Below are 6944 nucleotides of genomic sequence, written 5' to 3' on the forward strand. Positions count from 1 at the left end.
GTACATATGCTAGCATCTTTGCTATAGCCAACTCTATCGCGTCTACTGTCGAGATTGACAAACCAGACATTGGTCTAGCCCCCGCGATTAAGGGGCCCCATGTTAAGATCAAAGTACGAGGGTCAGTCAAAAAGTAATGCCATTTTGTTTAAGACAGGTATAATTACCAACACAGGAACATGTATCATACATCAAAATGAAGCTGGTTCTCTGTGGATCACACCCCTACTTCTCAACATAGTCACTGTATCTCAAACCCTCTTTCATGGGGCCGAAGAGATGATAGTCTGAAGGCACTAAATTATTCCAGTGACGAGGGAGTGAAAGCTGTAGTGAAGTGGCTCAAAGAACAGTCAACAGAATTTTACGGGGCAGGGATACATGCTCTCATTCGATGGTGGGACATTGCTATTGTGAGTTACAGTGACTATGTTGAGAAGTAGGGGTGTGATCCACAGAGAACCAGCTTCATTTTGATGTATGATACATGTTCCTGTGTTGGTAATTATACATGTCTTAAACAAAATGGCATTACTTTTTGACTGACCCTCGTACTTTGATCTTAACATGGGGCCCCTTAATCGCGGGGGCTAGACCAATGTCTGGTTTGTCAATCTCGACAGTAGACGCGATAGAGTTGGCTATAGCAAAGATGCTAGCATATGTACATCGATTTTAATATTTTTGAAAGCAGTAACAACTTCTTGGGGAATGGAAAACGTGGTACATTTCATTACCTAGTCAGTAAAATGTACGACCCATATACTCTATGAAACTATCAACTGCATGCTTTTTTTTTTATTCAAGTTCCGTTTTAGTAGTAGAAACTCTGAAGCATTAAAGAGAAAACCTATCGGATCAGGTTTATTTTGAGGTGTTTAATGCAATAACCAAAGGTAATTGTTTTTCACATACACAGCGCCTTTTTCACTGAAACTAGCTATATTGGAATCTTTGACACATGATAGAAATTTTCTGATATGTATCTATTATAGAAATATTGCATGCAATGATGTCTAACGACGAATAGATAGATTCATGCTTATACTGTAAGATATGGTTCATAGCCCGTTGAAAACATGTCACTGCGTTCGTAAAGCCATACAAAAGTCTAGATATACTGATACAATTGCCGCAAGGCTTGAAAAGCAGTATGAGGACGCTCTTTAATCACCAGTAGTCATTGATCATATCGACTTTGCTAAAATACAACTATTCTGATATAATATAATATCAATTCATCAATGACAGACGATGGAGAAAGATCACGAAAGCATGAGTAATAATGTTTGAGAAATCAATGCAGAGGTCTCATGTATGGTTTTAGCTTTTTTTTTTTTTTGCAACTTGGCTCTCCACTGTGAGTTACTAAGTTCTATGATACTTCTTTTATTGGGAAGTTCACTTGTTGCCTTAAGAATTTGGAATCGCCCACATAATACCATCAAGGTGTAGTCGTAAGTTTTGCGTTTGGAGATGAATAAAAAAAATGATGTAACAGTCAAAATATTTAAGCAAGCAAAATTTCACAAGACTAAAGGAACTTTAAGGCCATTAAACTTAAATGCCCCCCACGAATGCAGGGATAAAAGAGATGAATGCTGAAATCTGTCCAGTAAAACTCTGAACAGAGACTATGTGTGACAAACAACGGCTGCTATTGTACAACTTTTCATCATATTGAAGGCCAACTTCGTATATTCTCGTAATAGGAGAAGAACTAAAGATGGGCTGACGCTACTACAATGTTGCTTTTTTTTTTACCTTTTAATATTTCAGTCATAGGACTGCGGCCATGCTGGAGCCCTTCAAAGAGTTTGGTCGAGTAAATCGGTCACTGTACCTATTGCAAGTCTGGTACTTATTCTATAGGCCTCTTTTGCCGGACAGTTCAGTTACGGGGATGTTAACAAACCAGCATCGGCTGTCAGGCGATGGTGCTGGACAAACGCATGCACACACACACACACACACACACACACACGACAGACTTCCACTTAGTTGCCGTTTACCAAAGTCATTCACAAGGTATTTATCGCTCCGGAACTATAGTAGAAGACACTTGTCCAAGGTACCACACATTGGGACTGAACCCAAAACTAACTGTTTGCAAAGCGAGCTTCTAAACTACGTAGACATGCTGGCGCCGCTGTATTGTTTTATGATTAGATGGCCCGATTAGCAATATCAGCTTCGATAAAGTCACCGGTGTTTCTACAGTCAAGTGAAGCTTAACTGATTGATTGCAAAGTGCAACATTAACGAACGCAAGAGATAAAGGATTTTCAATTAAAGCTGACAACTTGAATAGTAACAGTATCTAACGGGTTCCTGAAGATATTCGCACTCCTGTGAAAATGGTGTAGCGTACACACTAGTGAAATTCCTCTCTTCTTTATTATATATACATATATTCGAACGTAGCAGATAACAGCTCTCGAAGCCAGGAATACTAGTAAGAAACTTTGCAGAGGTACCTAACTAGTGTTTGAATTGCGAAGAGACTGACACCGATTGAGAAGGAATTACACTAATTCTTTGAGGACATATAACGCAGACCAATTTCATTCATTGAATAAGCTGACATTATAAGTAACAATAAGAAATCTGAATACCAAAGACTTTATTCAACGAATAATGAATGACACAGCTCAAAATCCTGCTGAACTACAGATCACTCGGCCGTCACGTGACAGATGTTTCAAGCAGAATCGCTGGCGGCGAGCTAGCAGAATCGTTAGCACATCGGGCGAAATGCTTAGCGGCATTTCGACCATCTTTACGTTCTGTGTTCAAATTCCACTGGGGTTGACTTTGCCTTTCATCGATAAAATAGGTACCAGTCGAGCACAGGGGTCGATGTTTTGTCCTCAAATCCTACCACGGTCAACTTTTACTTTCCATCCTTCCAGTGTCGATAAAAATAAAATACATACCTATTAAGTACTCGGGTCACTTTAATCGATTAAGCTTGAGTCTACGTAAGAGATTATTGCTATAATTACTATCACTGCTTCTTTTTGCCTCAGAATGGTACACATAACTTGGTCGCGTTTTTTGCTTCGACAGCAGGCTATGAGCCAGTGGCCTTGAGTACGAAGCAGCCTCCTCTTAGACTTTTCCATTCTTTTTGGTCAATCTTGGCCATGGAGTGCTCTTAGTAATATTTTAGCTGTTCCAATAAACAATTTCTTTGCAACAGTTACATCTCACAACCAACGCCTTTTACGATATGAGCATACCTCATTTACCTAGGGGCTCAATTCTAGGATCTTTCTGATCAGAAAGATCCCAATTCTAATCCATGTGTTGCTGTCGATAAAAACTATAGGGTCCAGGGCATTGATTTACCCGGGGGCTTACAATGCTGCTAAGACTCCTATTCACAATCTCCTTCGATCTCTCTTTGCAAACTTGTCCTATCCCTAATGCTCTTACGATTACAAGTATGATAGTTACCTTCTTCACTTTCTACATTCTAATGATTTCATACTTAAACTCGTTGAAATTATTATTGTAAAATATAACAAGAATACTGAGAATTCGCGACAGTTTAATAGATACAAAAAGGTTAAGATAAAAAGTAGGTGACGCTTAAGAAGAAGAAAAAAATGGCTTGTAGCTAGACAAGGTGACAACGGTGGTAGAGGTGAGGTTCGCTCTATAGAATTTAGTTGCGAAATTAAATACATAGAAAGATTAATAGAATTAATAGGCCGTGAAGAGTAGTAGCACAAGTGACATTTCTAAACAGCTGGATATAGAGAGAACGCAGACACATCTGTGTGTTTGTTAACTTCAATGAACAAATGAAATGATGGCAGTTGAAGCTTTTGTACACCCTGCATAGTATACACACATAGTCATATATATGACAGGCAAATGAATATATATATATATATATATATATATATATATATAAATCTATAACATTATTGTACTACAATCTACGTATATAACGCTTCAAGTAGAGGTTTTTTTTTTCTTTTGGTCGGGAGGCTTCTTTTTTAATAGTGGAACGAAATATATAAACTATTCTACACAGGTTTGCAAGACAATTGACTGATGAATAAAATGAAGTGTGGTGCGCGCACGCGTGCGTATGTGTGTGTATTGAAAATCTATAGCTCAGTCGGTCGAGCAACCGTGTACTTCATTTACTGGGATGCATATTTCTCTGATGTGAAAATAAATATGTGATACAGTATATTAAGATTTGATAAAGCTTTGTCAATGCAATCACACTACTGCAGAACAAAATGATACAAGACGCGAGAAATATTTAAGGACATACTTGGTAATTTGATAAAACAACTCTCATCTGGTAAAAACCAAATGTGTTTTAATAAAAAATTATGCACATGGCAATCTCACTAGTGCTAGTACCATAGAAAAATGCACACATGCAGTAAAGTATTGGGTTGTCTGGAAAGTTCGTGCCAATTTACAGTAGCTTGCCTTTCGACTTATAAGAATTCGATGAGATATGACGGCTCGGCCGTCTCTCCCCAGTTCTTATATTAATCATTAAATCCAGAAATACAACACGAGGGATAACGGTAACAACAGATCAATAGTTTATTCTAGGTTGCTGTAGAGCCGTTTCGTTCCTGGGTGAATAGGCCTGCCGCTAGAATACCAAAGGAAGCTTCGACCACATGTTGTGGGAGAGTTGAGAGATACGTGTTGTCACCACCGCTGCTTGAGAGAAAAGAGCTCGGACGCTATTGCTTTTTCTCCACTTGTTGCATTGCGCATGCGTGCTCGGGTACTTCCGCTGAGGGCAAATCCCTTGCAGATGCGCAATGGCACTTCCCAAGATGGCGGCCACACGCGCCACTACAGACTTATTTGCCATGAAACCACCTCAATTCTGAAAAGAGGGTATTTTCTAGTTAAAGGAAAGATAGAGACGCATTGTGCAACAAAATGGTTGATATTTGGTTGATTAAAAATGTAATGGCCAGTATTTATTGACCTTTTTCTTTCCTTTAAAAATCGGCGCGAACTTTCCGGACAACCCAATAGTTGTTATCATTGTGTTTTTCAGTTAGTGTTGTTTGTAAATTTTGTAATTAAATTTTGTTGTGTATCTGAAAGCTTGATGCTCAAATATTGAGCCACTGATGCTCAAATATTGTAAGTCTTGTTACTTCTTACCCTTAGACTTACATGAGGATTTAATTATATACACACACACACATTCTCTCTCCCCCCTCTCTCTCATGTGTGCGTGTGTTGGTGGTGGTAAGGCCCTCAATTCAAGGAGAATCAGAGGGACATCATGGTGACATAGTGGGGTCAGAGCCCATCCCACACCAGGTCTGAATAGAGCTAGTTTCTTCCAGAGACAAAATGTGCACGTGTATGCATGTTTGTGTGTGTGTACGTGCATGTGTATGAGAGAGAGTGAGTGAGTGAACGAGCGAGTGAGTGAGTGAGAAGAAGAAGAAGAAGAAGAATGTCAAAGATGTTTCCATATGTACTTTTGTTTTTTCTAATAGCCATAATGCACATATAGCCACTATACGAAATGTCAAAGAGCTATATATACATGACAAGAGAACCATGATTTGGGTGACACCTTTGCTTTACTAAGAATATCTAAGAAGATAAATATTTAATAACTTTTGTAGGGAGATAGCAAAATACTTGAAAGTGTTTACCATTCATTAGCAGAAACTGTACCATTCCATTAGGATTCCATACAGTCATACTTCGTAGTTTAGAGAACAATCTTGGATAAGTCTGTTGCTTTCTGTCTTGTTGTTGTTTAAATCTGTTTAATCGCTGATTTTCAGACTATGGGGCTGGAGGAGAATAGAACTGATGTCAATGCCTGACTAGTAGCATTTGCTTGGCGGAAAGATATCAAAAACCGAAAGTTGGCAAACAATGATCTTTTCCCATTAGCACAAAGCTTTTGGATTGATAGGAGAGTGGTGAATGAAAGTGTGTGCGTGCGCGTGTGTGTGTAATATTCATGTTTTTCTCTTGTAAGTAGAATGGCTACTAATGGGAATTGAAACCGAGCTGCAGATGAAGCAGACTTCTATGTTAAACTATAAATAAATTATGATTACCAACTCTGATTATTCTTGTGTGCACACGCACACACCTGTTTTATCTCGTATCCTCTTCCATATAAACTGTGTCTCTTCTATTTCATATAAAATTCATGATGTAGATTTGAGTGACGCCTAAAGAAAGTGCTATTGTGAATAGTGTGTACGCTACTGTACAGTAGTATAACATCTATCTGTATACTAGTACTTCATTGCTTTCTTCACTATGTGTGTGTTTGTGCGTGTGTGTGTTGCTATATGAATTTCCCATTGTGATTACCACTTTCATGTCTTTCAAATTCAAAAGGCAATCAATGTTATCAGCCCATCACATTCCACTGTTAGCCAGCTATGTTGAAGACTTGTCACATAGTGAAAGAGTGAATTTTAGAAATTTTTAGCTTGTTCCTGAAGAGAAGAGGAAGAAACTCTGAAGAAGAAATTCTGAGGAAGAAACTAAGTAGAAAATTGACCAATATGGGATCTTTCCTCAACACTAAGCATTGAAAAGCTTATGTCTGTGGTTCAAATTTACCCCACATTTAAATTTGAACAGCAGTTAGAGTGTCGGGCTCACAATCATGAGGTAGTGAGTTTATAGGAAATTGGTTATACACCATTAGGTGTACACCTGCTTTCCCATATTAAATTCTAAATAACAACGTAACGCAGAACTCCGAACTATCAACACAACAATATTTATTTATGGTGAAAATAGGCAGCAGTTATTTGTGAAGCTCTGGTGCTGACATGTTAGAGAGCTCCGCTGTTGGACGTCTGCCATCGTCGCCGGCCGGCGAGAAAAGAGAAAGAATCAGGGCGCCAAACTTGGATATTGATGACTACGCATGCGCACGAGACAAGGCGTTACTACAAGTT

Source organism: Octopus bimaculoides, chromosome 9 (assembly GCF_001194135.2).
Source record: "Octopus bimaculoides isolate UCB-OBI-ISO-001 chromosome 9, ASM119413v2, whole genome shotgun sequence".
NCBI lineage: Eukaryota > Metazoa > Mollusca > Cephalopoda > Octopoda > Octopodidae > Octopus > Octopus bimaculoides.